At 38.6% G+C, this 10,000-nt stretch overlaps 1 pseudogene across 1 annotated transcript in view; it reads left to right on the top strand.

Moving 5' to 3' along the window:
* Positions 1-10,000, top strand: part of LOC144978338 (solute carrier family 22 member 16-like) — an 18,387-nt pseudogene that overhangs the window by 2,764 nt on the left and 5,623 nt on the right. The window contains exons 2-3 of the transcript XR_013646498.1: positions 1,272-1,333; positions 5,507-5,618. The product of XR_013646498.1 is annotated as a solute carrier family 22 member 16-like (transcript). The remainder of the gene's footprint in view (positions 1-1,271; positions 1,334-5,506; positions 5,619-10,000) is intronic.

Raw genomic sequence — 10,000 nt, forward strand, 5'->3', positions numbered from 1 at the left:
TGTACTTTTATAATAATACTACACTCACCACATCTTCATATTATATATATATATATATATTTTATATATATTATATATATTATATATATATTATTATATATATTATTATATATATATATATTATATAAGATGTCACGTACAAAATTATCCGCTTTTATTCTGTCTATTGTAAAAAGTTATGCAGAACTCTTTTTCAAATTTGTATTACTATTAGAACTATTCTTTATTTGTAGTATTGCAAAATACCCAAATAATTAGATTAACTTGTTTTTAATAGTATAAAATCTTGTAACACTTTTTAATATTTCGATATCGAATAGATGAAGCAAACTTATTGTTGCGTTTGCGCGTTGGAATTTTCAAAAGAAGACAATTGTACCTATGGCTTGGAAACTTCTGTGCACAATGTCATACGAAAAGAACTAAGAGCCAAATCATTTAAGAGGGTAACACCATCAAAATAGCCTACGAATGTGTTGAATAAATGAAAACATAAAGCAAGGAAGCTGCTCGATAGGGGTTTCTACAGATGACGTTACAATGATTGTGTTCACTGACGAAAAGGATTTCATGTTAGAAGTGAATGAAAATATATAAAAATATAATGTATGGAGACAGAAAAAATCATAAATACATGAACAAAATCGTTTTTTTTAAAAGACAAAACTGGTTTAAGTTGGAAAAAGAGATTACGTTGAGTCATCAAAGAGGACGGCGTGCTATTGATCACTTAAAGTGTAGCTTTGTAAACGTTGGACCAAAACCGGTTTGTGAGTGTGCTACAGAGACGATTTCTTAAATGAATTTTGATGAAAATAATGTTTTAGTGACATCAGTAAAGTTTGCTAAAAATAGCAACAAAATTTAAGATCATCGCCATTTTGCGTCATTTTTCTCTGATATTGTATTTCTGAACACCGTTTTTAAAAATTACTGCATCTTTATTGATTTTCAATTCATATTCAATCAATTTTGACAGTATACGTAGAAAGATTTGTTTTATTCGTTTTTCTTTTTAATTTGAAAGAAATCCTATGAAGAGTATTTGGGATAATAGCCGACAAAGAGCGGTGCTTATTATGTGACCTTCCGATATATATATATATATATATATATATATATATATATATATATATATATATATATATATATATAATATTTATAAATATAGTGTTAATGAAACTGAACATTGTCCTTTAAGTTTCATTTTAAATCAAAATTGTAATGACTTAATTTATATGTTTTTTCTTTTTTTTTTTTTCAAAATCCAGAATTTTGTTTTGCAGCAGCCTGGTCACTTCTTTCTTGAAACTAAAAATGGTGCCGAGTAAAGGTGAGCAATATTATTAGCATTTATTACTTTTTTTTTAAAGAAAGAAGCAATTATGACTGAGATTTTATTTATGGCAATATCCACTTAATATATTAAAGTGATTTACAAGGGACCCAAACCAATAGCAGCATTTAACATATAAGCATGATGTATGTAGGGGATTTTACATTTATTTTCGACAAAGACAATGCTGTTAGTGGCCATGAACTCAATTCGCACATGTCTGATATGAGAGAAAGTAAGTAAAGGGTCTTTTCTTAGGACTCGACTTTGGGTCGTCCAGAATGTGACTCGAACCTGGGACCTACCGGTTCAAAGGCGGCAGCATTATCTGATAGTTTCACACCACAATGTTATGGCGATTTATCCAGCCCACGAATTCTTTATCTGATCGGCAAGATAATTACACGCAAAAATTGATGATTGTGCCTGGAAATAAACCAGTAGATTTTTGACCAATCAAAACATGGAATTTGTTACACTCCTTCACACGTAATCGGAAAAACATATCTCTCTCTCTCTCTCTCTCTCTCTCTCTCTCTCTCTCTCTCTCTCTCTCTCTCTCTCTCTCTCTCTCTCTCTCTCTCTCTCTCTCTCTCTCTCTCTCTCTCTCTCTCTCTCTCTCCGATTTGCTAACGCGCCGACTGACACATAGAGAGAGGGAGCGACTGACTGTCAGTCGTCAAATCACTGTTAAAATTTATTCATCGATGGAAACAAATTTGGCGTCACCGAGCTCTTTGTTATTATTTTTAGCAAGCCATTTTTATGAATAGTTCTCACTAATGGTCTTCAACAGTCGTAACGTCACTTCCTTCCTAATGACGCATGGTAACTTAGTAACACTGGCTCTAAACTATCGGAACAATGGCGGACGCCGTATGAAATATTTCTCCGGTGAGCTTAAACGCGTATCCAGAGGAAAAAAACCACATCAATTTGATCATGTTTTGACTTTTACACATTCTGATCACAAGGCACATGAAAAGGGAATGAAAAGTTCTAGCCAGTATGAAGAATAAAAAGTAATGATTTTCTTTGTTTAGAACCAAGATGGCCGCCGTTGCCGGGCGCGTGACATCAGACTACTGAATCCAATTTATATTAATCAGACTATAGATAGTATGCGCTTGGCTAAGAAGCTCATAACATTGCCATCCGGAAGTATAACGGACCAACACACAAAACTGTTTGTATCCATGAACGTTTATAGTCAGGTTAATACAGTTCAGTGAGCATTACTCATAAACGCGGATGGCAAAAAACAATAACAAACACCTGAGTGGCGTCATCTTCGAACTATCTATAGATAGTATGCAGATGACGTCACTCAGGCCTTTGTTATTGTTTTTGCCATCCGCGTTTGTGAGTTGTTCTCACTAAACTGTATTAACCAGACTATAAAAGTTCGTGGTTACACCGAGTTTGTGTGTTGGTCCGTTATACTTCCGGATGGCAATGTTGTGAACTCCTTGGCCAACCGCATTCTATCTATAAACGCTCAAGTTTACACACAAATCAATGTGTTGGTATGTTATAGATAGAATGAAGTTGACGTCACTCAGATATTTGTTATTGTTTTTAGCCAGTCATATTTATGAGTAGTTCTTAAACAACATTTTGATGCGTCGTCAACGCTAGCAAGACGACTCCGCGATGACCCCACTCTGGCGCGCCTCTCACTGGCATAAGTAAATACATTTGCCTTCATAAAAAAGAAGTCTGAAAAGCGATTCCATATCGATTGGGAGTCCACTCTGTTTGAGCCCTTACTCAGACATTTCCCATCGATAGGAAAACTGATGGAGTTCGCCATATTTACCAATCACTGTCATATATAATGACGCTTGTCCAAGAGAGGCTTGGTTATCTAAGTGTCTATGGTTTGAACTTTTATAAAGTGTAATAATTTGGCCCGTGTAAGTGTCCCGAACAAAGATCAACACTGATCATTAGGACGGGACATTCAACCTGTAAGGCGCTTTTATAATTTCCTATCAATAGAGATAACGCTGTCACTGGTCAGGTACTCATTTTACACTTGAGTAAAGTGAGAAAGCATTTGTCAAGAGTATTTTCCAAGACACAACTTTAGGTTGCTTACAGTAGTATTCGAATCTTCAACCTACCAGTCATACGACGAGTTTCATACCGCTAGACCACAAAGCAACATGATACCCAATCTTTACTAAGGAAGCCACAAAACTGGTGACATTCTCTGGGTTTGTTAAAACTTAATCCGCCTACTGAGATGTTCATGTTCAAAGGAGACTGACCATATGTTGCTCAATGTTGACTAACGGAAAGGTGAAAATGGAAAGGCTTCGGGTTGATACAGTACAAATATTACTAAGATCTCGGTTGCAAACCCTTCGTCAGGAACACAATAAACAGAGGAGCGTTGAAAACAATAAGTATTCAAATGTCGTGTAGTAATCGCATTCAATCCGGCAAGGAGAATAGACGCTACATTACTCACGACATTTTGTTCATTTTCCACCAGCATTTCTCTGTTTATTGTTTTGCTGACGAAGGCTTTTCACGAATTGTCCATTTGTTTGTCCCTTTCAATCCGAAGTATTTTCAATATTCATATTTGTGTTTGTATTTTTAAGTTCTCAGTCTTCAAGCATCCTCATCCGCTCTCCACTTTTCACGGTAAAGTGTTTATATTACTGTCTTGTGGAAATCAGGCGGTACGAGCGAAACTGCAGTTGCGTTACAAATGTAATCCATATCTTTTTTATATAAATGTGGGCTGTACAAAAAAAAGTTGAAAAAAAAAGAATAAGTATAATAAAAATAAATAATAAATAAAAATGTAAAAACCGCTATAAGGTTTACACTGTAAATATTTTCTCATCCAATTCAAATAAAACACATTGATGGTTCGATATGTGGTTACTTTGTACTTGGTTGTTATTCAACAAAGTGTCATCACGCTGTTTAATTGTGAGGTCTAACGTATTTCCCTTTTCGTGTGTTGGTTCTGTGATTGATGAGTTGGACATATTTCTGTGCCTCATTTATATAGAGAAAATCTGATGCATTGTTATCTGACTCGTCATTCACATGGATGTTGAAATCCCCTAAGATGTAAAGATTTTATTTTGTTGACAGATCGGTGAAAGACTTCAAATTCTGTCAAAAACTGTCTTGTCGTTGTTTTGGTCGTGAGATGGTGTTGGGCGATAAATAAGAGCAAAGTTAAGTTTCATGTTTTTGTCTTTTAGTAGACATTCGATGGTTTCGAAAGTCGTTGGCTTAGTTGTTACTTTTGTTTTATGTAAGGCAATTTTTTTCTTTGTGGACGATCATTAATCCACCACCTTGTTGACCTTTCCGGCTTTTCTTGATCACATTGTACCCAGCAGGTTTTATTTTATTAATGATGAAATCACAATTTTCCTTTTTTATCTAGATATGCCTCTTATGAATAATACCCATGTCATAGTCGTTGTCCATAATGTGTTCATAAACCAGAGTTGTCTTTTTATTTATTTTTTTATACATCTCTATTACTCTGTAAGTGGTTCTCACACAATGACAAAGATTGTTGGTGGGTGTCCTCAGCTTCGTAACAAGGCTCTGTGTTTTCTCTCTTACTACATTTCCCCCCACAGGTTGTTTTATTTACATTTCTCAATTCATGTCTACTGAGTGAAATGACAACAGTATCGGTGTTTATATTTTGTTTGTTGGTGGTTTGACCGTCATCATCGTTATATTATAGCCTGACAATGAAATCCAAAAGGACTGGCAGTTTGACGTCATTATTTGGTTTTTGCACCGCCTAGTGAGTTGTCGTTAGTAGTGCTCATGGAAACTAGTTATTTCATTGGTCGAACTAATACAACTCACGATTTGTTTTCTTTTGAGGCAAAAGACTGGCATTTTGACGTCATTTTTTGGTCAGTGTCAGGCCACAACTTTACGATGGCCACGTTTAAATACAGCCCAAGCTGCTATTATGACACACTGTTGATATTTCTAATGGTTTTATTTCCTTATTTACTCCCATGACAACTTCAATTGATTTTTGTCTTGAGATGAGTTCAATATGGTCGTTATTGTTGCATAATGTTGTTATTTTGGGAAAGGCTATTTGTTTTGACACCGCTCCAAAGTGATTGATTTTAACTCCTCTCACAGAGTTTATTGTTGTTAATACAGGTGGTCGTAATTATACAGGACGGTGTCCAGTCCGATTGGGGATACAGACCTCAATAGACACCAAGATAACCACGCCTCTTGGACGTCATTATGTAAACAATGGCAGAGATTGGTAAGCATAGCGAACTACACGTTTTACTATCAATGGCATGTGTCTAAATAAAATACCCACTGTTCAAGCGCGTGATCATTAGAATCAACACAGATAACTTAAACGTTTATAATCTGATCTAGGCAATCGTGTGATAACGAGTCACACATTTGGCGGTATGAAAAGATTAACAATAATCAGAGAGAGGTCAATTCAATTCACGTTATTGTTTATAAACAATCAGCTACGTTTGTCCTAGCACGTGTGACAAATTCCATGTTTTGATTGGTCAAAGATTTAATGGTTAATAGGTCGTTTTTTGCGACAGCCATCTCTGGCTCGACGAACCAGTAATGTAGGTCTTCTTGTATTCGGATGTGAACATTAGTCGGTACCAGAATGTCAACTGACATGGAGGATACAAATAGGATTCAATAGTCGTAACGTCACTTCCTTCCTAATGACGCATGGTAACTTAGTAACACTGGCTCTAAACTATTGGAACAATGGCGGACGCCCGTATGAAATATTTCTCCGGCTAGCATAAAAACGCTTCCAAGGGAAAAAAAACACATAAATATGATCATGTTTTGACTTTTACACATTCTGATCAAAAGGCATATGAAAAGTGAATGAAAAGTTCTAGCCAGCATGAAGAATAAAAAGTAAAGATTTTCTTTGTTTAGAACCAATATGGCCGCCGTTGCCTGGCAGCGTGACATCAGACTACTGAATCCTATTATCATATTAGAATATCTCGTTGTTTTGAAAAGTTGTAAAAAATGATATCACAAGATTCACTGAAACATGTCCCACAAAGTGGAATAAAAATACAATGTAGAAATAAATGTTAAATAGTTTAAAACCACAAAACTTTACAAAAACAAGAGCAAAATTACTAGGCGTACTTCACAGATTCGTGACACTCCCCACAATTTCGCTCGGACAAAAATATCTGGTTGTTAACAAATAAGAAAATGAATAAAGTTGATGTTATTCTGCTCTTTGTCATTTTAGACCGCGAGGCTGGTGATTATTTTTCATTAAATTCTCTCAAACAGACGATAAACGTTAAAGGTGACATATTGCTTTCCGTGTTGGTAAGAAAAAGAATACACATTTAGAATTGCCCTCATATATGTATTTTAAAACTAGCATGAAGCTGTTTTTCTAGTCCTTTCCACAACCCTTGCGCATGCGTTGACGGAAATATCTTTACAGCTGTCTGATGGACTGATGGATTTTATTGAAAATTGGCTCGAATACTAGTAGTTGATGACATTCAGCCGAATTTTTTTCACCGGTTACAGAACCATACTTTGGAACTTTTATTCTTTACCGTACTTTAAAAACGAAGGGTCTGGGATGAATGAACAGGTGGATGGTTTACAATAACAGTATTATACACAGTGAGTTATGTTGTGATTACGATCACTGAACTCCCCACAGACTTGACCAGGGGTTTACTTTTCACCAGATTCATGTGCACTATGTTCAGTACAGCAAATTATACTCTTTGCACATCGTGACATAAACAATTGTTACATTTTAATAGTTGAAAGCCTGATGATAATGTGGTTTATCAATGCACATTTGTCACAACGAAGAAAATTTTCAAGTATTTTTCCAACGAGGCGAAGCGCGGAATTATTTTTCATGGCAGCAGCAGCTTCTTATGGTTCTCACACGACTATGTTATGACGATCGACCTAATCAGTAAAGTCGCGAACCCGCCCGGTAGCATAGTCACAACACACCGTTCAACTAGATGCTCTGCCGTTTCGGGTTCTTGCCCACATCGGGTACACGTAGGACAGGTGGAAAGTCCCCACTGATGAAGCGCACTTCCTGTGAGGCAACTCCTCGACCGAAGCTGATTCGCAGCCACCCAGTGTCTCCTCTTACTGGTATCAAAGCCTGGCATTTTCTCATCAAGCTTAGAAGAATGTATGTCCTCTCCCCCACGAGAGATTGAATTCGTCCAAAACGACTTTCATCTCGTATATGCATCTCTGTCCGTAGTCAGGGAAGCTGCGTACAAGGGTTGCCGGGACTTATTTCGGCTCGAAACGGGGGCGCCGCCCATAATGCGCTTCAGAGGGGTTTCCCCATTCCCTATCTCTCGGATCTTATTTAGGCAGTTTACAGTTTACCTTAATCGTCTCCCTCCAGACATCGGGGGGCTGGATTGCTACCATTATAGAGCCCCATTATCTAGGCGTTGTTGCCAGCGTTCCTGACACTATGTGCATTGACTTGCGAAGTTTTACATCAACCTTCTCAACGTTTCTGCTTCTACCCCACACTGGAGCGCAATACTCCGCGGTGGAATAGCATAGTGCCAGGGCGGACGTTCTCAGGAGTGCTTGGTTAGCACCCCAAGTCGGTCCCGCCAGCTTCTTCAGAAGACTGTTGCGTTTCTCTATCTTCCGGGCAACTCCTTCGAGATGCACCCGATAGGTAAGGCAGCGGTCCAGCGTCACCCCTAAGTATTTTGGATGCGGCTCATATGGGAGTGTCTGTTCCCAGACGAGGACGTTCAGTTTGCGGGTGTGCCATTTCATGCATATATGGAATGCAGTCCTGGGACTGGGTCTGCTGGTACTCCTTGTACAGCTTTTCCGACTCTTCCGTACAGCAAGGGGTATAGAATTTCCGTTTGCCCCGTGGAATAGAGCGTTGAGCGCTCTTAACCAGTAGCCTGTTAATTCTCGTTATATTTTCGGACTTGGGAGGAATGGCGGGGCAAACCTGCTCGATATAGGAACTGAATTCCTCCCAGATATCCTTCCTGAAGTTCCATCTGCAAAATGGGAGAGACTGCACCCTCGGTATTGTCACCCCCGCTGTGACAAGAACCGGCCTATGCTGGTTGTGCGGAAAGTCCCCGAGGACTGTTCGCTTCACCTGCAGCGGTTCACCGTTCGCGCATTCCGTAACAAGGGTGAGGTCTGGAGTATAATCCTTATAGCGGGTACCCCTGAAGGACCCTTGGCTGTAGGATCGTACACAAGGTGCAGATCGTTACAGTCCATCCATGAGCGGAGTTGTCTTCCTGCCTCGTTGCAGTCTCGGTAGCCCCATTCGTGATGGTGGCTATTAAAGTCTCCCAGACAGATGGAGGGATGGATAACCACCGGCACCGGTAGTGTAGTCCAAGTCGCTCTAGGTGGTTTATAGATATTATGCAAGCACAGTCCACCTACTTTCACGGAAATTCAATTCACCCCATTGCTGTCCGTTGCATTCTCTATGACCCTTACCTTTGATGGCTCTTTAGCGTAAACGCTAATGCCCCCTTTGAGCCTCGAAGTTTCCTCGCGTTGGACTACCGTATAGCCTAAGATCTGGAATCAAGAAGATTGCGCACCTGAGTGGCTCTCCTGTAATAGAGGGATTCGACGCTATGGGCGGCCAGTACTTTTGACAAAAGCTCATTTTTTACCATACTCTGGCTCTCGAAATTGAGGGATAATATATGCGTCAGGTCGCTATTCCCGATATCGCATTTTCCACCTGAAGATGTGTTGGGACGCTCGCTTATTTTTCGACCGTGCCGACGACTCAGGCGACACGAACGTGGTAGTATTTGGCTAGGCGGCCGATCGCTTCACCATTGAAATTCCTGTTTGGTGTGTATCATCATGAACAAAGTAGTTTGGCGCCCGGGATGGCGGTGGCCATTCTGGTACCGCGTTGGATCTTCATTAGTCACATATCGGGCGAGCAGCTCAGGTGGCTCGCTGGCTCGATACCCGGGGTGGTCTCGTGACGGTCACCGGGATTTACACATTTGCCCTCGATATGCCTCAAGCCCCCTCATCAGCGTTAAGGTAGAAGATCCACGAGGGTTTTTTTCATGGAATAAGGCGAATAGCAATATCATTAATAGATTGCGCACAACCAGGAACTCAGAGTGGAGAGGACAAATTAATAATTATGTCATTTTGATTATGCACCTCTTGTTTTTGAAAACTGCGGTTCCTTTGAAAGGTTATACTGTACAAAAATTACATGGAATCTGGTGATAAAGAATTTTGAAATCAGTGAAATTTCACATTATCACATACAACTAAAAAAATTGGTAAAATCCAACAAAACATATTAGTCATACTTAAATCTCAGTGATATTTAATCCTCTATCAAGTAAGATTTTAAACTGATTCAAAGAACATGCATTTTTGTGTTAAAACAGAGACTTCCATGTTTTCACTATACGTATTATAAATGAGTTCTGTCTTATTTTGGTCTGAAATCTTGGAATATATATTTTATATTTGTCGCCTCTGGTATACGTAATCTTGGAAAATGTAAACAAAATTGATGGGTTTACATCATTTATATTATGTATTATCTTGTTGAGCTGAATTAAGTCTCCCCTAATTCTTCTGTATATGGCACTA

Source organism: Berghia stephanieae, chromosome 8 (genome assembly GCF_034508935.2).
Source record: "Berghia stephanieae isolate SIO BIC M18660-M18661 chromosome 8, UCSD_Bste_1.3, whole genome shotgun sequence".
NCBI classification, from domain to species: domain Eukaryota; kingdom Metazoa; phylum Mollusca; class Gastropoda; order Nudibranchia; family Aeolidiidae; genus Berghia; species Berghia stephanieae.